The 25,653-nt window shown below is 44.9% G+C and overlaps 1 protein-coding gene across 9 annotated transcripts in view; it reads right to left on the reverse strand.

Moving 5' to 3' along the window:
• Positions 1 to 17,636, reverse strand: part of NCALD (neurocalcin delta) — a 389,622-nt gene extending 371,986 nt beyond the window's left edge. For 3 of the 9 annotated variants that reach the window (XM_070631920.1, XM_070631916.1, XM_070631910.1), the window contains exon 1: positions 17,504 to 17,603. The gene's annotated coding sequence lies outside the window, so the exon portion shown is untranslated. Of the gene's footprint in view, positions 1 to 8,133; positions 8,302 to 17,503 lie in introns of those variants that run through there. The other 6 variants (XM_070631912.1, XM_070631914.1, XM_070631918.1 and 3 more) reach the window with 6 other exon arrangements.
• Between the last annotated feature and the right edge of the window lie 8,017 nt (positions 17,637 to 25,653).

The raw sequence follows: 25,653 nt of genomic DNA on the forward strand, positions 1-25,653 counted from the left end.
AAAAAAAAATTGACAGAAATATTCTTCAAATCTGTTCCCTAAAATGCACAAAGAAGAAGAGGCAGACAGGAGTCCTGAGGAAGGAACAGAAGTTAGATTTCTTAGGGAAAAGAATAAGGGCCTTTCACAGAGGCCCTCGTGTGCTTGGTTTTGCATTTTTTGCTAAAAGGCAATAAGGAATTAAATCTATACTCCCAAGGTCTTCCTTCTTTTGGTACAATCAGGATGCTAGTTTTTTAGTACAATTGCTCCTCTAAAAATCAGAAAACTAACATGTTTTTACAGCTCCAGAAAAGGGCTGGGGCAGAAGGGCTGAGTGCATTTGTCACACGCCCATGTTTCAGGCAAGAGGACATTCCCACGTGGGAATAAGCCGCTTTTTGACTTTACAGTTAGTCCCTCGACTTAGAAGCCGATCATGTTCTAACTGTCTTCCTAACCTGGAATGTTTGGAATCTAGAATGTATTCTCCCCTCACAATGTTCTAAGCATTGACCTATGTCACCCTCAAAGAGCCATCTTAACCCAGAGTTCTGAGGAATCACAGAGTTTTGTCCTGTGGGTCCCACACAGTCCAGACACAACATGTGACCTTCCTTTATGGAAATGCACTCAGAGTTCCAAATAAGACAGTGTCTCAGCACTTCTGACCCTACAGGACTGTCACTGGTGCCAGGACTTCAGTGGTGGCCAGTCCTGCCCTCTTTCCCTCACCCCAGCACTGACCAGCCAAGGGATCCGAGAGGGGAGAGTGGAGGGGTCCTTCCTCTCCCTCCTCTGGTCCCCCTATAGCCACGAGCCAAGGAGGCAAAAAGCAGGAACTCGAGGCCAGCAGGGCGGACCCCAGGGCCACAGAGCGCAGCATGGGGGAGGGAAGGAGAATTCTCTGAGGCTTCAGCTGGCCAGTTCCTCCAGCTCAGCTGGGACGGCCTGTGCCCCTAGCTTTCGTTTCCACTGTTGGTTGCTAAGTGCTATACATAATGCAAAAGTACATAGTTACACAGCGCAGTTTGGGATACACAAAAACACACATCAATCAGCCGAGAAAAGAAACTCTCAGAGTTTCTAGGTTTATTTTTAGAACCTGGTTGACCAAATGAGTAACCTAAACATCCAAAGGAAGAGAAGCTGGGGCCGAAAAGTGTATTGAGAAACAGGAGACACTGATACTGCAGATCTCCAGGCCCATCTTAGCTGATAAAATATGCGTCGGTCAAGTCCACACGTGTTTTAAGTCCCTCAAAGTAGGGCTTTGAATGTGACACAGCATCAACGCACTCTACTCCTGACACTTGCTCAATAGACAACACCATCCCCTGTCACTGGGGTTTCAAGATAGTGCAGTGAGTACAACACGAAATATTGATGTCCTTTAGTAAAGAGCTCAATTTAATAAATGTAATTAGAACAATGCTAAAGGAATGAATGTAAACCCAATGAGGAGAGGAAAACTGTTTTATTCATCTTGTATTTCCCACAACATCTGGCATAGTGCCCTGGACAGAGCAGACACACAATAAATGTTTGTTGAATAAATAATAATAATAATGGTCCCGGAAGAGCCCTCATTTCTAGGCAAAACTAACCTTATGACCTTCCTGAGATTCCCCACATGGTGATCAAATTAGCCAACCAGACTTGAAGTTTCAAAGATAAATTTATCACTATAAAAGGGAAGCAGGGGCCGGCCTCGTGGCCAGTGGTTAAGTTCTCGCACTCCGCTTCAGCGGCCCAGGGTTTCTCTGGTTCGGATCCTGGGCGCAGACGTGGCACCGCTCATCAAGCCATGCTGAGGCGGTGTCCCACATAGCACAGCCAGAGGCACTCACAGCTAGAATATACAACTACATACTGGGGGGCTTTGAGGAGAAGAAGAAACCAAAAAAAAGAAGAAGATTGGCAACAGATGTTAGTTCAGGTGCCAATCTTTTAAAAAATAAAGGGAAGCGGAAGGAAGACCAGAACAGCAGATAGCATAATATGAAACAATGAACTATCAGATTGGAAAGCAGGATTAACCCTGAGTAAATCAGGAGATTTGCTTGGGTTCTTTACCTGCAGGATGAGATTATATTTGTGGCCCTACCAGCTCACGGCAACACAGTCGAGATGGAATAAAAATCGTTAGTGCATGCACTTATACTTCTCGGATTCCGCACTTTGCAGACTGCCCCACACGCAGCAGCGTGACGTTCAAGTTACAAGGCAAAGATCTGGGGCCCCAGGGGACCACGTTATTCTCAGCATAACCACCTAATTCCAGGCAAATGCGAAATTTTCCTTTACTAAGAAAAGACCCTTCAGAATATAACACCACTAGTTTATAGTTGGGAAACAAAATGCACAAATAAGAGAAGTCACTTACTTTATGGAAAGTTAAAGAAAAAAAAGCACCATTCAATAAAAGATGCTGGGACAACTGGCTAGTAAGTTAAAGGAGAAAAATAATCAGTTGAGCACCACATTTCCTCCTCACTCTACACAAAATAGTTGGATTAAATAATTATATGGGTTTGGTTTTTTTTGAGGAAGATTAACCCTAAGCTAACATCTGCTGCCAATCCTCCTCCTTTTTTGCTGAGGAAGACTGGCCCTGAGCTAACATCCATGATCATCTTCCTCTACTTTATATGTCGGATGAGTACCACAGCATGGCTTGATGAGCAGTGAGTAGGTCCTCACCCAGGATCTGAACCAGCGAACCCTGGGCCGCCAAAGCAGAACCTGCGAACTTAACCGCTGCACCACTGTGCCAGCCCCAATACAGTTTTTTAAGTTAAGAATGTTTTAAAACCAGTACAAAGAAGAGCTGTGTATTTACCAAACCCTATGAGATAATAGAGCAGGCTGTCCTAGCAGGGAAAGAAATCGTACTGAAACATTTGCCCACTTAACAATGTAAAACTATGTCAATGGGCAAGCAATGCACTGGGGAAACAGCTGCACCAAATGTGGCCAAAGGTATTTTATCATATGTTACTAAAGATCTTATGCCCAGGATAAATATTTTTAAGTGAAAAACGAAGCAAGTTACAGAATAATGTGTATAGTATGACTGTTTTGGTAATAGAAGATGAGCCCCCTTTGTATCTTTAGAAAGCTATGTGTTTATATGCACAAACAAGGAGAAACGTGGGGAGACACGTCCCAGGCCTTTAACACTGGCATACATGGGAGTAGAGACGGGCCAGGAAAACATCTCCTTTGTGTATCTTTGTCCTCACTTGTAATTTGAAAAAATAAAATAAAAATTTTCATTTTAACTGAAGAGAAACACATCTAAGGGCAAAGAACATGTAACAGAAAATTAGGAAAGGAAGAAATGCAACTAGTGTACAATATGAAAAACAAATGTTCAGCCTCACTAGTAATCAAAGAAATATAAAGGAAAATAAAATATTTTCCACTACCAAATTAGACCAAGAATTTCAAAGTGATGATATCCAAGGTAAGGAAAAAGAAGATGAAACCAGCACAATCACACAGCATGAATTAACCCATTTGGAAAGCAAATGGCAAAATGAGTCAAAATTTTTTAAAAGTTCAAGCATCCAATCTATTAAATTCACTGGAAATATATCCAATAATATAATCTCACATAGAGAGAAAGTTATTGCACAAAAGTGATAATAGCAAAAACATATTTAAAATTTTGACCAAACGTTCAATAAGGGAATGGCTGAGTAAACTGAGGTATACCCATTCAATGGCATATTATATGACCAATTAAGCACTGTCTACAAAGAATATATAAGAAAAAGCAAAATTCTTATAAAAGTAAAAACTTGCATTTCTTTTACTCTCAATACTTCACTTCTGACACCAATGTGTGAAGATATTTTCCACATCAACCAATTCTCCAACTCTCTGGACACCAACTGAGTGTCCTATAATTTAATTCTGACACTAACTACCCAGCATGAGCGCAGACCCACAGGTTGAGGGCTCAATCCCACAAGACGCCAGTTGCAAGTCCCAGGTTGTCACTGTGCTTCTGACCAATCAGCTCAACTGGCCGTCCATCAGGAGTGCCCACGACCCCTCCTCAGCTTCAGTAATTTGCTGGAACAATTCACAGAACTCAGGAAAACAGTATGCTTACAAGATTCCTAGTTTATTATAAATGGTACAACTCAGGGACAGCCAGATGGAGGAGATACACAGGACAGGTCTAGCGGAAGGGCTCAGGAGCTTCCATGCCCTCTCCATGCACGCCACCCTCCCAGCACCTTGACGTCTTCAGCAACCCGGAAGCTCTCCAAACCCCACTGTTTAGGATTTTTATGGAGGTTCCATTATGTAGGCATGATTGATTAAATCATTGCCCATTGGTGATTGAATTCAATCTCCAGACCCTTTTCCCTCCCTAGAGGTTGGAGGTGATGGTGGGGGCACCTAAAAGTTCCATCCCTCTAATTACTTGGTTGGTTTCTCTGGCAACCAACTCCCATCTTCCAAGAATCACCTCATTAGCAAAAATTCAGATATAGGTGAAAGGGGCTTATTATGAATAACAAAAGACATTCCTCTTACCCTTATCCCACAGAAATTCCAAGGTTTTAGTTGCTGTTTGCCAGCAACTGGGGACAAAGACCAAATATATATTTCTTATCATTTCACAACATCACAGCTTGGGGTATGTTTTTAAATGAAAAAATAATTTTATAATTATATATAAATATAACCATATAACTAAGAAAAAAATCCTTACATAAAAATAATGAAAAGAGGGGCCAGCCCAGTGGTGCAGCAGTTAAGTTCACACGTTCCGCTTAGGCGGCCCAGAGTTCACCGGTTCAGATCCTGGATGCAGACATGGCACCGCTTGGCAAGGCATGCTGTGGCAGGCATCCCACATATAAAGTAGAGGAAGATGGGCACAGATGTTAGCTCAGGGCCAGTCTTCCTCAGCAAAAAAAAAGAGGATAAGTGGCAGCAGATGTTAGCTCAGGGCTAATCTTCCTCAAAAAAAATTAAATAAATAAATAAATAATGAAAAGAGGGCTGGCCCTGTGGCTGAGTACTTAAGTTCACACGTTCTGCTTTCGGTGGCCCAGGGTTCACTAGTTCAGATTCTGGGCACAGACCTACACACCGCTCATCAAGCCATGCTGTGGTGGCACCCCACATAGCAGAACTAGAAGGCCCTACAACTAGAATATACAACTATGTGCTGGGGCTTTGGGGAAGAAAAAAAAACCCAGGCAGATTGGCAACAGATGTTAGCTCAGGGCCAATCTTCCTCACAAAAAATAAAAAAAAATAATGAAAAGAAATATTCCAAATATGGACTCTGGTTGCCTTTGAATATTTGGATTACAGGTGATGTTTTTTCTTCTTTCTAATTTTCTATATTGTGTGGATTTTGTTTCATGATAATGCCTTACTTTTATAACAGTGTGGGTGAGGGTACAGAGGGAACAGCACCCAAAGGCTGGAGACCATACATTTTAAATGTCTAGATTAGAAAAATACAAGGCAAAGCCTTCCTGTTGCTCTCTCAAGAAACTTCAGAGGTCGGACTGACTTCTGATTCTCACTGCTTGTGCTCTGGCCCCACATGGAAATGGCCGTCGTGTTTTCCAAAAGCTGAGGTGGTGGGAACTGAACATCACAGGCTTCCCACATCCTGATCCTCCCCTTCCAACAAGTCACAGAGCAAACCCCACCAAAGGGCTCTTACTTTAAATGTCCTGTTAGGAACTTCAGGTCACGTGTCTAAAGAGACGTGATTGTGTGTGTGCGTGTGTGTGCGCGTCTGCCTGTCTGCTTCCTCTCCTCTTCCTCCATCCTCAAGAGCAGCAAGACAAACTCCAGGGCAATGATGCGGCAATCTGCCTCATTTATCAAATGAGAAATCTAATTGATAAATGATAGATCTATTTATCAAAATAGAATAACAATGTAAAAGAATGAGAACTGAAGGAGTCCTAGTCAGGACAACATCCCAACATTAAACAATTTTTCCACAACAACAGATTAAAGTCCATCTCTCCTCTCAAACTTGCCATATTACCCAAATTAATCATCTCAGATCCCCATCTGCAGTATTTCAGGCCCTATTCCTAACAATGACTTAGGCTATACACGTCCTCCTCAGGTGCATACAAGGGTCAAACAAACACTCAAAATCCCTTACAGAGCCCTACAAAGATATGTATCATATATATCTTTACATAAATCTTTACAAAAAAACTTCACATAAAAATAATGAAAGAAAATATCCCAAAGACTAACACTGACTGCCTTTGAATTATGGGTAATAACACTACAGTTATGTTCCTAAAAGTGTGGGGGTAAATTAGAGATTTCTAATTTCAATAGTACCATAAATATACCCAATGGTGTATTCACCATTGAAAGAAATTCTCTGAAATGTTTATAAAAGCAGAAAAGCATTTTAGTAAAGAAAATGATCCCCCTAATGTTTCTCTTTAGTAAATTTAAGTATTTGCAATATCTTGCATAAAATTATTTTCTGAAAGGTGGTGCACTGGTACCTTTGATGTTAAAGAACAGCCCCAGCATGGCATGACTTCTAGAAGCGAGACGCAGCGCCTCACACTTAACATGCGTTAGCCCACGCAACGTCCTCAACCTCACAACCACCCCATGAAGCAGGTACGATTTATTGCCCCCTTGTCACCTGAAGACACAGCTCCAGGACTGGCAGTACTAAGACTAAAACCAGGTTAATCCAGCCCCAGAGTGGATGTACTCTTTCCGCTACAGAATTTCAGATTGCCTCTGCATTCTTTTTTTCTTGTACCAAAAATATCCATTGCCTAAGCTTGGTTTGGACAACCCATAAGAAAAACAACTGTTATCAACTAACCAAATAAATAGACTCTCAATACAGATTTAGTAATTCTGAATGAAAAAGGCACTGAATTGCTCCGTCAATTTTCAAAAAGTTAACCAGCCGCCAAATTAGAACCAGAGGAAGGAAGCTATACATGGCCTTCCAATAATGGAAACGGAAAAAATAAACCAATTAAGTGGCCTGGTGGAGAAAAAGAAAGGTATAGAAGGGCCTAAAAATAGTCACCATCTTATCTCTGCTTTAATAATAGCAGATGAGCACGCATTCTCTTGGAAATGTCACCTAGGCAACCAGAAATACAGACAAAGATATTCGGGAAAATATATATATATAAATCTACTTTTGCCATTTTTGAACATAAATGATCACTATTTCAAGAAGGACCATAATTAAAGACTACATAGGAAAAAAAAAAAAGTAGGTACAGAAGGAAGTTCTGTGTGTAGGCACCCAGTGTATCGTAGGGTAGTAAGGTACGAAAGGAGGTCTCCCTCTGGATGAGAAGCCCCGACCATTGCTTCAAATTCAGGCCAACAGTCTGTTGCAAGTGTTAAATTATTTTTTCCACGTTGTTTAAATCTCATGTTTTTATCTCATAAACCAAAGGCAGACTAATACAAAAGAGGGTAGGTTGACAAATTTTAAAACATATTTGGAAAACTATCTTAAGTCCCACTTAACCAGCGTAACCATATGTCCCTGTTTGCCCGGATGGCCTAGGACAGTCCCTGTTTGTGCCTTTCATTTAGTGTAAGTATTAGAAAGCTCTCCTCTTTCACTCTCAAAAGTGTCCTGGTGTGAACAATAAATTATATGGTCACCTTATATTTAGCCAAGACATATTTGTTGACCACTTAACAATGTGCCAGCTACTAGCTTGGGATTTAGATTAGTACAGAGCAAGTGATAAGACAGAATCCCTGACCTGCAATCTGGTTGAGAAAATAGAAATAACCCCAAAACAACAGGGAAACAGTGAAAAACTGATAATCATTGGTATAGTCTAGACTGTAAGTGCCTTAGTTCAAATGAGAGACAAAGTCAACAGTTTCCCCCGAGGGAGACACTCCATAGAACTAACGGTAAAAGCAGCTGTGCTTTTTGAGCACTTACTGTATACCCAGCACTGTGCCCACGTGCTCTCACTTCATGCTCAGAACAACCATAGAAGTGAAGAACTATCATTATGCTCACTTTAGATGAGATGACTTGCCCAGAGTCATACCAGAGAATGCGCATGCCTGACCCCCAAGCACACATTCTCCACCACTGTGATGGGGATATACTGCTTCCTGATCGCCCAGCCTCACCAGGAGTTGGCACGGAATCGCATATCATCAGAGCCATCAGCTTCTCTCTCCACTCTGGAGCAGACACGGTGTGGTGAAGCCGTGGCAAAGTGCTTCTGAATCAGTTAGGGCCCAGGCAGGAAAACAGAGGGAGCTCTTTGATCCTCCTGAGGAGTCCTATCGAAGAGGCTATGGAGAAGAGAGCAATAAAGGGTTCAGGAAAGCAATGAAGCCTAGCAACAGCAGGAAGCCATTACCACCTCTAGGTTTGAGTGTACGAGGGGAGGGAGCGGTTAAAGGAACACAACGAGGCGGCTGTATGGAGCGGACGCCTGGCAGGAGCTGTGGCCTTTGCCTCTCAGACAAAGCCAACCAGCAGCACACAACACGGCAGGAGGAAACAGGGGAAATAAACACCCTATCTCATTCTCCTCACACTCTCCCAATGGTGGGCTGGACCCACCACTGGCCAAATTACACCAGAAATCAGAGACAAAGATGGCCACTGATGCTGATGGTGGACATCAACCTCTCAGAGCACAGAGCCAGGTGGATAAGGGAGGAGAGAGGACACAGAGGAGCCAACAAGAGATGTCCGGCCTGCTTGCTGCACCCCTGCCCCTACAGAAGAGTATGCTCCAACTGAGGCAGAGCGAACTGTCCTGGTCATTCTTTGGGGTCAAGAAGGTGCTGTGTAAGCAAGAAGATGCCATCCTCAGCATGTAAGTGAGGCCAGAGTCTGTTCATGGGCAGGTGACCTGTGCAGTCACACAAGGCCCCATGCACGCTCGGTCTCCTGCTGTGCTGACACCATCTCAACATTCTTAGTTTTTTAACAAGGGTCTCACATTTTCATTTCACACTGGGCTTCACAAATTATGTAGCCAATCTTGTGCCAAGCAAACCATTTCCTTCAGCTGGGGAGACTAAATTCTGTAAGTATCACAGTATTCCAGGTATATTATTCAAAGCAAACAGATCCAAAGTTAATATTAACCAGAGTAACAATGATACAGCAGAATATATAACATAATAAAGTGGAGGGACATTTCACCTTTTTTCCTCTCCTCTTTCTCTTTTGAAGTCAAACTGCGAAGTGGCTGAGAAACCGAAATTAGCTGCCCCCGGGAGAGAAACGGACCTTAATTACAACCACGTCTCCATAGCACAGAGAGAATGGATTTTGGCTCTCACCCAGTTAATGGGATCATTGCAGACAACCAAACAGAATAATTTATGCTCTGGGATGGACTCTCTTGATGTACCCTATTTGATAAACTATAGTCGTTAAATTAGCCAGGTAACAGCCAAAGCTACCCTTGACCTTGCCTCGTGTGCCCAATGCACATAGGTCCCAGTTTGGGACTCAGTTTTGAAAACACGTGCTTAAAAGTCTCACTGATGGGCCGGTGACATTTACGAACCATATTTCTAGGCCGATGCTTTCTGAAAACCTAGAAAGTTGAGCCTATACTGCTTCTGCGTCTCTTTCCTGAGAGACTCCAACATCCTTAGCCTTCCTCTGAGTAATTACAACTTTAAAAGCATCCAAGAAAGCCCCAGGTGAGAAGCCAGAAGAGGGCCAGTGGCGGCCCTTTCTCCCATTCATTTCTTACCTGGCCATTAGGCAAAGCACAGCACAGAAAACTTCCAGCCGAGGCAAGGTCAAGGTGGTTTTGACAGCCTCTTTCACTCACCCCTTCATTTCAGAAACAAGTGATGGTAGATTTTATGTATTTTGTTGTTTAAAGGAAGAGTAAGATTTCAATAGATCATATCAAAAGCGTTTCAAAATCTCTACCTTGTCAAAGATACTAGAATCTCGGTGGTAAATCAAATCTAGGGGCATGGTGACAGAATCAGAGATCAAGGGTTGCAGGATACACCCACGAGCCCTGTGGTGGGGTGAATGGTGGCCGCACCCCTAACCCCCAGAACCAGTGAATGTGACCTTGTTTGGGAAAAGAGTCTTTGCAGACGTAATTAGGTTAAGGATCTTGAAACAAGATCATCCTGGATTATCCAGGTGGGCCCTAAACCCAATGACAAGTGTCCTTATAAGAGATATACAGAGGAGAGGAGGCCAAGAGACCACAGAGGCGGAGATGGGAGCAACGCAGCCTCAAGGCCAGAAGTGACGACAGTCACCAGAAACTGGAGGAGGCAAGCAAAGAATTCTGCCCTGAGCCCCTGGGGGAAGCTTGGCCCTGCTGATACCTTGATTTTGGACTTCTGGCCTCCAGAATGACGAGAAAATAAATTTCTGTTGTTTTAAGCCATTCAGTTTGTGGTAATTTGTTACAGAGGCCACAGGAAATGAATACAAGCCCTCAGCCACATCTCTCGCCGGTGGCCTCAGCTTCACAACCTGTGGGAATGGAAAATATGAGGCCTTTCAAAGCATTCTGTTTTCGCAGTGGGCCTAGCTCTAGGCTCGTCCCCAGCGCAGTGCTGCGTGTCTTTGGAGACCACAGTGATGAGGCTCCACACAGCCTTTTCTGGCTAGAGAGCTCCTCAGTCGTGCCTCAGGGGAGGGGGGCTCCGTCCACCACCACCTGGACGCTGCCCTCTGCATTCTCTCCAGCCAGGAGAGCGCGGAGGGAGCGACCACTGCCTGCCCTGAACACTCTCTCCTAACACAGCCCAAGGTCGCATTAATGTTTAAGCAGCCGGGTTACAGTCGGCTTCTTTGGAGCTTTCAACTAAAAGCAAAGGAAAACAAACTTACCTCTTTTTCACATGTGTTTCAAACACAGATTGTCACCCCCATCAAATATATAGAAAAGATTTTTTTATCTAAATATAATCAATCAGCTATGAAACATACCTATGAAATACATGTTTTTATTTAGAAAAAAGGGGGAGGTGTGGAAATTCTGAGCAGTCACTTACTCTACACTTTGACAGCCAAGCTAAGTTTGTACAAATCAGATTATTCCCAAAGAATTAACACACACAGCTGTGGGGAAAACTAGCATTCCAGATCCAAATGGATGTACAGAAGAAATGTGCCTGGGTTCACATCCGAGTTCCACAACTTACTGGCCTTGACCTTGGGTGAATCACTCAACCTCTTGAGGCTTCAGTTCCCTTATCTGTAAAGCACGGGTGGTCCTAATGCTCCCTCATGCTGGATTCTCTCTGCTCGCCCCTCCAGATCCCCCCTCCTCCCTTCTCCACTCACTCTCGGCCCTGAGAGGCTGATGGCTATGCACAAGGTAGTCCCTGCACCAGCAAGCTCTCCTGCCCTCTGGCTTCTGGTTAGTTTGGCCAATTGGGAGGCACCAGGAGACGATCACAGGGAGAAAAGGGGCCTTATTCACCTGGTGCCTCCCTGCCAGGCCACACTTTGGCAATAGCTGTGTCCCTCCACTGAAAAGCAATTCCAGAAACTGGTCTCTCACATCCCCCTTTCAGGGCTGGGGAGTAAAGCCTTGCATGCGTTGCTGGAGACTCTTGGTGATCTCCCTTAACTTTGCCCACGTCTTTGTAAATAGTCCCTTCATTAAACTTTCTTCAGTTACGCCCTTTTGAGTGTGTCATGTGCCTCTTTATGGGGCTCTGGCTGATAAATCCTTTAAGGGTTTATTAATACTCAGTATTTAGAACACTGGTGTGTTCATAGAAAGTGTATAAAGGCATTTGCAATCATTATTATTATTATTAGCAACAGCAATCAATTTGTCTGAGGCATCCTTGGCCATGAGACAGCTCAGTGCCATATTGACCTTTCCCCCCAAGTCCAACATCATTTAGTGTGGTGATAAATACAATATCCCCCATTGTGTAGATGTGGAGAAAACTATTAGGTTCTCTTTCATCTGGATAATTAAAATAACCTCCTAACTCCTCTGCTGCCTTTCTCCTCTCCTCTCTCTCTAATGTCAGGATCTTGCTGATCACGCTTTGCCACGTGCAACAAATATTCAACAGCTCCTCACACCCCTCTGAAGGAAATTCAGATGCTACCACTACCCCTCACAACCAGTCCACTTTTAAGGATGTATTAAACATTTCACATCCACCAGGATGGCTATTATTAAAAAGAAAAAACAAAACTGAAAATTTCAAGTGTTGACGAGGATGTGGAGAAATCAGAACCTTCGCGCATTGCTCGTGGGCATGTGAAATGGTAGCTGCTGTGGAAAACAGCATGGTAGCTCCCCAAAAAATTAAACATAAAATTACCATGTGATCTAGCAATTTCGCTTCTGGATATATACCCAAAAGAATCGAAAGCAGGGACTTGAACAGATACTGGTACATCCATGTTCGTAGCAGCATTATTCACAATAGCCAAAAGTGGAAGCAACCCAAGTACCCCTCGACAGAGGAACGGATAAACAAAATGTGGTGCATCCACACAACGGAATATTATCCAGCTTCAATAAGGAAGGAAAGTCTGCCACATGCTGCATTATGAATGAAACTTGAAGACATTATGCTAAGTGAAATAAGCCAGTCACAAAAGGACAAATATTGTGTGATTCCACTTAAGTAAGGTACCCAGAGTAGTCAAATTCATAAAAACAGAAAGCAGAATGTGCGCAGCTGCCGGGGCCGGGGGCAGAGGAGATGGAGAATTTTTGTACAACAGGTGTGGAGTTTCAGTTTGGAAAGATGAAAAAGTTCTGGAGATGGAGGGTGGTGACAGTTGCACAACAATGTGAATGTACTTACTGCCACAGAACTGTACACTTAAAAATGGTTAAAATGGTAAATTTTATGTTATGTATATTTAACTACAATAAAAAATAACGTATTCAAGAAATATTTATTGCTGCCTATCACACAAAGCACTGTACTGGGGACACATCAGTAAACAAACTGCAAGGTCACTGTCCCCATCAGGGGCACTCAGCTCCTGCACTTCCCCCTGCATACCCCTCACTCCAGCCAATCTGTGCCCTAATTATGTCTTGTACTTTCAAGTTGGATTATAAATTCCTTAAAGATAGGAGGCCAGATATTAATCGCCCTATAACTTAACACAGTGTTGAGGACGTAGCAACTGCTCAAAAATATTGGTTGAATAAGTGAGTAAAAATCCAGCCAAAAAAGTCCATGTCCTCTTTTTTTCTCATGTCCTCTAGTCAGCCAGTACTTACCATTTCTTGTGCTTAGTTAGCTATATTTTCAGAAATAGAAAGAATAGAGCTTCACATTAAACTCACATTAAATTGTGCTGTTCACAAATAATTCTAAATAGGGGCGTGAATTGTGGGTTTCGAACCAGAACTGTTTGCTAGCCATGCATCCTTGGGCAAGCTATTGAGTGCCCCCAAGCCTGTTCCCCTCATCTATGAATTAGGAATGCCAGCAGTACTATAGTGGACATCTGTTGTTTTGCAATCCAAAATCCATCAGCTCATATCCTGGTGACAGTATAACAATGTTCGGCTGTAGAAACATCTCTGTTCCTACTCCTTAGCCTATGGCTCAGGGACGAAAACTGTGACAAAGCCCAAGCCCTAGGAACATGTGGAACCCCAACCACAAGAACAGGCACTGGACTCAATCAAAGCCAGTGAGCCACAGGCAGTCATTGCAAGCAGTGCTGGAATAAAGGCTCCTACTTTCTGGCTGGACTTAAAGCCTAGACCACGATGTCTGAAGCTCTTATAGCCGTCCTGCAATGAAATGGGAGCTAAAAATGGTGCCAACTCCAAGAAAGCAAACCAAGAAATACAGAGAGAGAAATCAGGTCCTGGTAATGATGCCTGAGCCCTGGATCAAGCCATACCTGAAGTATCTTCCTCTGGACTGTAGAGCTATCAGAATCAAAATAATGTTCTTTTTCTTACTTAAAATAGTTTGAATTTGGGGGTTTCTGATACTTGCAACAGAATTGAGTTCTAATTAAAATAAGTATCTCCTGAAAAAAACTATTACAAAGATTAAATGAGATCCTCATGTCCATATATAGTACACACTGAATAAGTCGAAGCTATTAATGTGAACTGTGGTGATAGTTTATTGTTGTATTGGAAAGTTCCTGGCTTCTTTAGGGATCACTTTTAACTCATGTGATCTGTCCCTAATTTCTGCCTTGACTGTCCTTCAATGATATTCTGTCATGGTGAGAGAGATAGAGGGATGGTGAGGACAAGGTCTGTCTGCCACAACTTCCTAATCCCACCAACGGACAGACATCACTAATTGACCACAGAACTCTTACCTACTAAGCCTGGACCCAACCTTGGATTCCTATTCAAACCAGCTGTCCAGGCAGCCACTACCAATCAATCAAAGATGACATGCAAAATGAAACCAATTGTCTCAGCTCTGGCAACGTATTTCTATGAAGAACTAGGTAGTAAGTATTTTAGACATGGTCTCTATCACATATTCTTTGTGTTTTGATTTGCTTTATTTACAACCCCTTACAAATGTAAAAAGCATTTTTGCTCTCCCAGCTGTACAAACCCCTGCCCTGGACCCTTTAAATAGGACTCTGAGGCCATCTCAGAGAACCGGGCACCATCTGACCTCCCTCTGCAGCGCTCCTGGCAGCTCAGTAGCGGAGCACTCGGCCTCAGTCAGGACACCCACTGAACACACTGAGCCGCCTGAAAAGTAACAGAGGAGCTTTGACGACGGGAGAGCTCCTGTCCTCATCACACCAGTCCCAGGGCAAGCTGAAGTCCACACCCCACGGGAAGCTCCAACGCCAGGAAGGGCTACAAATCCCCTGCATGCGTTGACCTTCGCCTCTGCCTCCAGAACTAAACTCACTGCACAACCCTTCAACGAGCTGGACCTCCATCCCCCACAGCCGAATCTGAGATGGCCGACCTTTTTGTGAGGGCAGTAAGGGAAGTGTTCAGACCTCTACATTTCCCCATGGTTAGTCTGACCCCTTACAATTAAAAAAATATCTCCAAAACGGTTCCAAGATAGTATGCCATATTTCTTTTGACCAACCTTTGATTCTTTACATTTTCCCAAGTTTTTATTGTAGAGTAGTATATACAAAGATTGCTTTGGTCCTCCTCTCTGTTATTCTCCATGTTGGTTTCTGGCTTTAGTGAAAAGGACTGAACTTTGCTTGACTGACGTGCATTAACTCATTCAACAAACAATCACTGGCAATCACAATCCATCTCTCAAGGCACTTGCAGCAGGGAAGACTGACTTGTAGATGATGATACAGAGTGACGAGAGAGTGTGCAGGTTAACGCACCAGCAGGAAGCAAGGGCACCCAGTCAGATCGGGGGAGGGGATGCCAACAAGGCTACTGGAAGGCAGTGCCGCTGCAGCTGAGAAGGGGAGGACGCACAGGAGTTGACCAGACAAGGAAGGGTGGGAAGACGACAGGTGCTGAGAGTCAGCGGCTTAACCCAAGGCTGCACAGTGGGAGGCTGGGAGGTGAGGCTGGCGAGGAGACAAGGGTAGAGTCGGGAAGGTCCTACCTTCCAGGAGAGAGTTGGCATCCGAACTCTATCCTGAAAGACACAGGAAACCTCTGAGGGAAATTAGGCAGAAGGACTGGCTTAGATTTATGCTTTCAAAACGAGCATTCTGGCTGCGGTTTGGAGAACAGACTGGAGCAAGAGTGTCCTGATTCAGAGCAAGGAGCCCGGTATGAAGGCAATTGGAGCAATCCAGGCAAGAAGTGATGAGGTTATGAACTAAACCGGTGACAGGAGGAACGGCGAGAAGGAAGCATACAACAGCAACAAGAAACATCATAAAAGAGCTCACATTTACGAAGCCACTTACTAACGACAAAGCATTGCGTGAAGCGCTTTCTGTGTATTAATTCATTTAATCTTCCCAACAAGCCTGAGACAGGTTTGGCACCTATTGTCAACCTCATGCCACAGATCAGGAAACGCAGAGAGGTTAAGTAAGGAGTCCAAGGGCTGGGAGCTACTTGTGTCCCAGCCAGAACTCAAATCCAGCAGTCTGGTGGCAGAGTGCCCGCTCCTCACAGCCCACTCTCCTGGGATGCTTATAGAGGGTGGGTATTCAGGACTGGGCGCTCAGTGGTTGAAACGGGGGAGACTCCAGGGCAACTTCCAGGGGTCTTGCTTGAGGATGGGAACATTTGGGTTTTGGCCTCTTGAGCCTTCTCTTCTGAACAAAGCCCCATCCCCAACTCTGTACTTAGCCCCCAAGAGGTTCCCCATACAGCCACACTCTCAACGTCACACTCCCACCCCCTTCTCCTTTGCAGTACTTGCATCCTGCCTTTGACCCTAACACACCGGCATGTCCCAATCAGAGTGAAAAACCTCACCAGCATTGCAATTAGGTCTGAGAAACCCCAAAAGCCAGCGCTGCTTTTGGTAATACAGCTGCTTAGGTCTGTTATTTTCAAATCAGTCAGAACTGGGAAAACTTTGAGCAAGCTTGGGTGGTTTCCTTCTCAGCAAGCCAGACCTTGGCAGTGCTCCTTGTGTGTTTCCACCCTAGTTGCCCTACGGAACAGAACATGTACCATCATTTGGAGCCAGCGTTTAACAACAGCAGCACACTTGGCCTGGCCTGCAGCCTCAGACAGACCCCCGCGAAGAAAGCGGCCCAGGCGGGGAGACCTTCAAACAGCCAAATGGCTTTCTTTCTCCAGTCATGAAAGTTAAAGCAAGCATCTGCAGCAAGAAACTTGTGTATTTCCTGCGGACAGGGAGACCTCCTGCCCCTCCCGGGCTGATACAACCCACTTTGCACATCCTGCTTCTCTGGGAGCTAAAAATAAATCGGTATGCACTGAAAAACACTCAAACACATCTCCCCAGCACACCCCTTCCCGAGTCCCCGAGGGCAAGAGACACAAATCTTTCAGGTCCCGAGTCCAAAACGCAGACCACTTCTTCCTCTGGATTCAACTAGCGCCTTGCAGTCGCTCCAAAAGCCCCTCTCCGGGCGCCCACCCCTCGCACACGCCTCCTGCGGCCTCTCAGTGCGGACGCCGCAGGCGCGGGAAGCAGCGAGTGCCCTCGACTCCGACCCCCCACCTCACACCTCGCCCCTCACCCCAGGGAGGGATGCTAGAGGTCCCGGGCCACCAGGCGCACGGACGCCCCCTTCCGACCCAGCGCGCCCCCATCCTGCCTGCTCCGCTCGCCTCTGCGCGTCTCTCTGCAAAGTTGCTCTCTCCTTTCCTGCCACCCACCCTCAGGGTCTTTGGTTTTGTTTTATTTTCCCTCAGAGGCACTGAAGGACGGACAGAGGAAGTGACAGGGGAGCTGCACCCGGGAAAGGCTGCAAGGAGCAGGTCCCTAGAAGCGCGCGCTCCTCGCGCCCACCCTGAGCCCGCCGCGCCCGAAGCGCGCGGGTCCCCCCAGCAGCCGCTCCCGGCGCCGCCGCCCCCAGCACGCCCGCCCCGGCTGCCGCTCCGACTCCGCTCCGGCTCCGGAAAAGCGGAGGGAAGGCGCTGCGACTCACCGCCTCGGCCGCTCCCGGCGTCTGTGTCGCCGCGGGTGAGGCGGCGGCAGTGGCGGCAGCGGCGGCAGTGGCGGCAGCGGCGCTTCCCTCCGCCCGCCTCCCCCTGGACCGCACCGCGCCCGCCGCGCCCCCCGCCCCAGCCTCGCTCGCCGCCTCCCTCCTCCGGCCGCCGACCCTCCTCCCCACTGCGGCCCCGCGGGCAGCCTCTCCCTGGTGGGCTGGACCGCCGGGGTGCAGGGGGGCCAAACTGAGGTGGGGGATTTGCAGGTGCAGGGGATGCTTTGGGTGCAGCCCCCAGGATTGTCCCCGTTGTGCCCCTTAATGCTAGCCCACCGCCCAGCCTTCTAGCCAGGCTGCACTGGTCCTTTCCAAGGGGTGCCGTCTGTTTGCCTATTCGGGTCGTGGGGAGGTCAGACTGAACACACAGCACCTTCTTCTAGGCTTCGGTTAGGGGGAGCCTGGGGTCCCTGCTATGCCAAACTGAAGTTTAAGGGAGCCTTGGAAGGACATACACGAGGTGCGTGGGGGCTGCTCTTGCCTAACCCAGTGTTTTCTCTACCTAGAGCCTTCTGTGGATCGTCTAGGGATGGCTTAACAAAACACTCCGTCGGAGGACATCTGACGAGGGCGTACATACACCCTCCCCCTACTGCAAGATGTCACCAAATTCTCCATCTCAAGTGAAGATGAGGAGGAAAAAATGCCTTGTCAATTTATTCACCAAGTATTTATCGAGTGGCTGCCAGCACATGTTCCTGTCTTGCTGTATTGGCCACTCATGACCTTTCAAAAAGCCACCATAACTTCTTGTGCTTGTCAAACCCAGCGGCATTTCCAGAACCCACGGAAGGTCTCAATAGCAACTCAAATTCATTGATTAAAAAACTTGCTGGTTCAAAATAATTTTTAAAAGGGGATCGACCAGTGGCACAGCGGTTAAGTTTGCACCTTCCGCTTGATTCGGGGGGTTCACCGGTTTGGATGGAGGGTGCAGACCTACACACCGCTTGGTAAGCCATGCTGTGGCAGGTGTCCCACATATAAAGTAGAGGAAGATGGGCATGCATGTTAGCTCAGGGCCAGTCTTCCTCAAAAAAAGAATTACTAATAGTAATAATAAAATGGCACCATGTAAAGCTATAAAGCCACCATGACCTGTCTGTGCTTGATAAAATGATTACAAAATGTTTTAATAGACTAATTATAGAAATGATAGTTACATTTAGGTCCAAACAGCCACCAACTCTAATTTGAAAATCAAGTAAAAGGTTCACCTAACCAAAACCATCCTCCTAGTTCTGCCTTCAATTTCCACATCAATTACTCCTTCCGGAAAAGCTTGAAAGACTAAAGTTATGTGGGAGGCCGTTAAACCGTGTTTAGATGCTAAAACTTCCTCTTGAATTGGATTAGCAGATTATCACAGTGGTTTGCCTTCCTGGATACAGTTTGGAATCACCGAGGGAACTGAGATTTTGTTTCGTTTTTTAGTACACTAGGCCTGCCCCCCCACCCCCTTTTCCCCTGAGATTCTGATTCAACTGGTCAGGGGTGCAGCCTTGCGTGGGAATTTTGTTCATTGGCCCAGGAGATCCCGATGTGCAGCCAGGGTTGAAAACCCAGGGATTAGTCGGTCACCTAACAGGGCCTGAGGCACTGGGATGCCAAAGAAGGAAGTTTGAATGCAGGGAAAGGTCTGAGCAGGTGTTGAAAACTCAAATGTCCCTAAGGATTAAAAAGAAGTGACTTAGGCCAGATGTACAGGGGCAAGTGGGAAGGGCATCTTACCCTAACAAAGGCAGTCTCATTTTTCCACACGGGAAATGCAGGTGGCCATCAAGTGGGGTTTTTTCATTTTGTTGTCCTCCCCCGGAGAAGCTGAAAATCCACACTTAGTATGAACTCCTCTAATTTTAAAATGTTTGCAATTAATTTTAAAAATATTTTAAAGCTCTATCAGCTAAGAAAGAAGAGTTTGTAGGCCACAAAGGATCCCTAGGTCACTGGTTTGTAACATGTGGTCTGGACAGTTTACGGCTGGCCCTTGCCTGCAGACACTCTGGGAAGAACCCTGGTGGGTGGAGGGCAGCAGTAGGCAGGTGGTGGTGCTTGGGGTAGGGGTGTCTCTGAGAGTGAGCGATTTTAACACGCACTTTATTTTTTAATTTTGTTTTAATGATCTCTACTTTAAAAAAAATAAAAGCTTTATTGAAATATAATTCAGATGGCATAAAATTCACCCAAAGTATTATGCAATTTCAAGCTTTTAGTACATTCACAGAGTTGTACAACTCTTGCCACGATCAGTTTTAGAACTGATTTCACCCCAAAAAGAAATGTCATACCTATTAGCGTTCATTCTTTCTCCCAACCTTTAGCCGCTAACAACTACTAATCTGCTTTCCATTTCTATAGATTTGCCTGTTCTGGACATTTCATGTAAAATAAATCCTCATACAGTAGAAAGTCTTTTGTGACTGGTTTCTTTCACTTAGCATAATGTTTTCAAAGTTCATCTGTGTCATCAGCACTTCATTTCTTTTTACAAACAAATAATATCGCATGGTATGCATATATCGTATTTTGTTTATACATTTATCACTTGGACATTTGGGTTGTTTTCACCTTTTGGCTATTATGAATTATGCTGCATGAACATTTGTGTATAGGTTTTTGTATGGGTGAATGTTTTTATTTCTCTTGGGTGTATATCTAGGAATGGAATTTCTGGGTCACATGGTAACTCTATTTAACATTTTGAGGAAATGCCACACTGTTTTCCAAAGCAGCTGCACCATTTTACATCCTCACCAGCAGTGTGTGGGGTTCAAGTTCCTCCACATCCTTGCCAACACTTGTCATTTGCCATTTTTTTCTCCATTTAATTGTTTTTTACCTTTGCCAAAAATCAGTTGACCCTATTTGTGTGGATTTATTTCTGGACTCACTCTTGTGTTCCAATGATCTATGTGTCTATCCTTTTGCCAAGACCACTCTCTCTCGATTACTGCAGATTTTGAATGGGTCTTGAAATAAGTGGTGCAAGTCTTCCAAGTGTGTTCATCTTTTTAGAAATTATCTTGGTTGCTCTACTTCCTTTGTCCACATAACTTGAGGACCATCATCATCTCTGCTTGCAAGGTGAGCAAGTGTATTTGTAGGTTCCTTGGGATTTGCTGTGAAGACAATTATGGCATTGGTGAATGGGGAGACTTTTATTTCTTCTTTCCAATCTGTATACCTTTTACTTCTTTTTTCTTATCTTATTGCACTTGCTAGAACTTCCAGTTCTGTGTTGAATGGAAGTGGCAAGAGCAGACAGCCTTGCCTTGTTCTCGATCTTGGAAAGAAAATATTCAGTCTGATTAGGAGGGTACTTTGGGTTGTCTTCTTTGGAGGGAGTAAGGAGTGTATCCTCTATGCATTCTAGAATCCGTTTTCTTAAAGAGCACCCTCCCCCACTCTGCAGGTGATTCTGATGTCCAGATAGATTTGGAGACCACTAGTCTAGAAGATCTCTTTGCTCCCTTCTGGCTCAAATTCTATGAGACAATCTCCTTTATTAAACAACCAATATTTACTTAGTGTTTTCTATATGCCAGGCACAGTTTTAGTCCCTCTGTATATATACACATTAAAGTTTGTGGGGCAAGCCCGGTGGCGCAGAGGTTAAGTGCTCACGTTCTGCTTTGGCAGCCAAGGGTTCACGGACGTGGCACCACTTGGCAAGCCATGCTGTGGTCGGCGTCCCACATATAACGTAGAGCAAGATGGGCACAGATGTTGGCTCAGGGCCACCCTTCCTCAGCAAAAAGAGGAAGTTTGGTGGCAAAAGTTAGCTCAGGGCTAATCTTCCTCAAAAAAAAGAAAGAAAGAAAGAAAGAAATTAAAGCTTAGTACATGCCCTCATCAACTTTAAGGGCTAATGTGGGAGACTCACATAAGCCTGTGTTACGATACAGTGTAAATGCTCTAAAGGAGGTGTGCACTTGCTTTACTTGCTCTTAGTTTCCTGGATCCTTGAAGAAGAAGAGAACATCTGCCTACTGGGTCTAACTGAAGCCACTGGGCCTTAGATCAAAGCCCTATTTCTCATGGCCACCTTAAAGCCAATCTTTTCTGAATTTTCCCCACAGAGGAGTCTTCCTCTTGGTTATAGAGCCTGAGAATTTGTGGACTCCTTTTGAAATAATTTGAGGCTGACATCTTAATTAGGACTTTTAAATTTCTCCTCAGATCTCTTTTTTCCTCTTTAACTTACAAGCTCTATAAAAGGATCTTATTTCTTTTGAATATCTCTTCCTTCATCTCCAATCAGGGTGACCATATCTTCATACCCTACATCTGGATCATGTTTTTTGCCTCCTACATGTGTATTTAATAATGTATCTTCATATAATCATACAATATAGTCAATATCATCAATATAGTTATATATATATAGTATAGTCAAAATCATCAATATAGTTCATGCCCACTAGCTGAGGATATGCTGACACACCCCTCCAAAAACATAACATCGCTGGGAAGGCAGAGGGGAATAGAAAGGTTTTTATTAAAATGGATTATCCACTGCTGCCAACACAGTACTACTTGCGTACTACTTAATCTCCAAAGTACACATGTGGGAAAGTAGACCAGTAACTTTTTGACAGTGGTAGCTGAATGATCAATTATTTCCTAAATGTTCTCATTAATAATGACTTTCTAAAATAAACAATTTTCCTCAACTAATATACTTAATAATTTTGTTTAATCAGAAAGGGTTGCATAAAAAACAAATGGTAGGACGTCTCAAAAGTTTGAGGAAAATGTTCTGGGAGAAAATTATGCAATTGAGAAAACTTTATCCATTAACTTTTGTTTTTCTTACAGTTAGAAAAAGACTCATTTTTCACTCTTAATGGCGACACATTTTAACACAGTCTTTTATTGGGAAGCCTCTTCTGTGCCAGGCATGGGAGGGTTACAAAGATGTAGAAGCTTGTTCTCCTGCTGTCAGGTAACTCTGTTTAATAGAGGAAAGATGGTGGCATTGTAGTGTGAGGTGTGCTATGGTTAGCGAAGGACAGGCTTCTGTGGGAGCTCAGAAGAGGAGTCTTTAATCCAGACCTAAGGTGAGCAAGCATGTTTAAGGGTGAAAAGAAAACTAGCGAACATGCACTGAGTGTTTGGCATGTACCAGGCACTCTTTTAAGCACATGGCACATATTAGCACATCTAATCGTCAACAAAAGCCCACAAGAAGGTAATACTATTACCCCACTACCAAATGAGACTTTTAAAAAGGTTAATGACTTTCCCAAGCCTACACAGCCCTGAACATGCTAGGTTGGAATCCGAAATAAGATCATTAGGCATCATAATGACCTCTCAAAGATGTGTACAACCTGATCCACAGGACCTTTGAATATGTTCCCCTACATGGTGAAGGGGATGAAGGATACAAATGGAATTAAGATTGCTAATCCATTGGCCTAAAGTAGGGAGATTACCCTAGATTATCCAGGGGGGCCATTGCAACCATTACTTCCTTAGAAGTAGAAGAGAAGGGGGTTGCAGAAGATGAGGCAGAGGGAGATAAGAGCTACAGAAAACAGTCAGAGAGAGAAGCAGCTGGCTCTGAAGATGGAGGAAGGGATCCAGAGTCGAGGAATGTGGGCAGCCTCTCGAAGGTGGAAAAGGCAAGGAAACAGATTTCCCCCTACAGCCTCCAAAAAGGAAAGCAGCTGAACTAACACCTTGATTTCAGCCCCGTGAGACCCAGTGCAGACTTCTGAACTCCAAAACTGTAAGATAAATGTGTGTCATCTTAAGCCACCAAGTCTGTGGTAATTTGTTACAGCAGCACTAGGAAATTAATACATAGGCCTGGTCTTTCTCATGTAAGCGCACAAGGCCTTGACGCTGGAACTCTCTTCCTGAGTTGTAACTTAGAAGACAGTAAGCCGCTATTTCTGCATGTGTAGCTTGGACTATTCGGCCCTGAATTCCTTACCTTATTCTTATCCACTATGAAAGGCACCACCAGCCTTCCAACCCTCCTTCATCTCCCAGAGACCCTCCTTGTGCTTTCTCCCTATCCCTTTGGTACTGCTTAGAGCATCTTCAATTCATCTTAAAACTAGAAGGATTCATTTCGTACTGATTTTCTCCTAGCACATTGCCCAAAATGTCAAAGAGAAGCGTGAGCACAGAGCCATGTTCAGAGGGCAGCAATATTTTCATCAGACACCGTGACTACTCCTATCAGCCAGGCCATCACTGCTGCACCCAGCACACCCAGTCCTGGCATTTCTGAAGAGGGTGGAGGAAAGCCTCGGTACCCAGTAGCCTTGACAGGAGGCAGAGGTTTGCTGCCTTCAGTTAGGCCTCAAAACATATTGGTTTGGTTCAAGGCAAGGATTCTAAAGAAAGAAGAAAACAGCTTCCCTCCCTGCTTGTTCAGGAAGCTGCCTCTTGCCTACAACTCCCCAAAATGGGTGAAGGGCGAATAAGCTCAGAGTATAAGAGGTCGTGTTTGCTGGTCCGCTGTTGGCTGCAGAGCCGCCAACACCATAAGAGCAAGTGGAAAGGAGGTTCTGTCCTGCCTACTTATCAGGCACCAGCCGCTGATCATTTCAGCAGCTTTGTAGTTTGTCTCGCAGCCTTCAACACATTCTCTAGATCTCTTGTCAAGTGGCAACCAGAAGCAAGCACAGTTCACTAGGAAGATCCTTCTGATAGGCAGCCGAAGGGTATAGGCACCAACCTTGAGGTCATAGCAGTGTCCTGGAGTCACGAGAACCGATTGTTAAATAGTCAGGAATTTTGTGAGCCACGGAAGTATTTACACGACAGAAATAGACAAATGCTACAAATCGGGATTTCTCCCCTCCCCACTCCTGAGCCCACAGCTGGCTTCTCAGGACACCACTGGGGCACACTGGCTGTACGCATTTTGAGATATTGTGTCTATTTGCTTGCTTTTGAAAGCCAGCACCACAGACAAGACTGCCATTCAGCCTGTAGGCCATGAAGACAGAAAAGAAAGGACAGTCAACCACCAAGAAAAATATAGCTTTCAAGCCCAAGTACTGGCTCTTCAACGATTCCTTAAAGCCCCAAGAGAGTAAGAGTTCAAGCACCAAATATGTATAACAGAATGAAGATAAAAGTCTGGTGTGTTACGTTGGTAGAACAGAAGCTCTGGGGTTCAGAAGAAAGAGGATATTTAGTTCGAATCAGAGAAATCTTCACAAAGGAGTTAGTTGGGGCTTTATGCCTTGTTTCACCAATAATTACTGAGCGCCTCCCATGTGCAAAGCCCTGTTCTAGGTTCTGTGGGGACACAAGGATGAATGTGGCTGTGGGCCTTCTCCTAGAACAGCTTGTGTCTTTGAGGGACCTCCAAGAAGGACCCCTGGGCATCTAGGCTCTCGCTGGGGCTTGTGCCAAGTCTGTTTTCCTTGATCCCTGCTGCTCCCTCCGTCTTCAGCTTTTCTGCTCCTTGGCACCCTAATGTGACCTGTTCCTTGGCTCTGTTCTCTGTTTCCCAGGCTGGTGAACTCCGTATCACAAGTCCCAGTGTGCTCTCCTCCCGTCCCCTTCTCTTCCTGCATCTCTCCGCCCATGCGCCAGCCCCTCAGAGAGGCCTTCCTCACCACACCCTAACATGGCCCCCAACACGTGTGCACACGGAGGTCCAGGTACTATTTATCCCATCCTTCGATTTAGTTCTTTCTCAGCAGTTTTCATAATCTAGATTTAGGTCATCTATTTGTTTCCTTTTTTATCGCCTGTCTTACCACCACCACCTGCCACTGGATAAGTTCTCTAAAAGGCGGGGACCGCACCTGTCTCATTCACCACCATATCTCAATACCTATCAGCACACCTGATATTGTGTGCATTCAGCAATAAATATTTAATTAATTAATACAAGTATAAATGAAGTGCAACGATTGGACTTCAAAGAAGGGTGTGTTTACAGCCAACTGGAAAGATCAGGACAGACTTTACAGAAGAGGTGGCTTTTGAGTTGAGCTTTGAAGGATGGATCGGATTTGGGAGGCAGAAGGTACAAAGTGAGTAACAGTATGCAGGAGTAAGTGCAGAGAGCGAGAACCAGCAGAAGGAGAGAGAGCAATTTGCTCCAAAAAGTTCAGGCA

Source organism: Equus przewalskii, chromosome 8, assembly GCF_037783145.1.
Source record: "Equus przewalskii isolate Varuska chromosome 8, EquPr2, whole genome shotgun sequence".
NCBI lineage: Eukaryota > Metazoa > Chordata > Mammalia > Perissodactyla > Equidae > Equus > Equus przewalskii.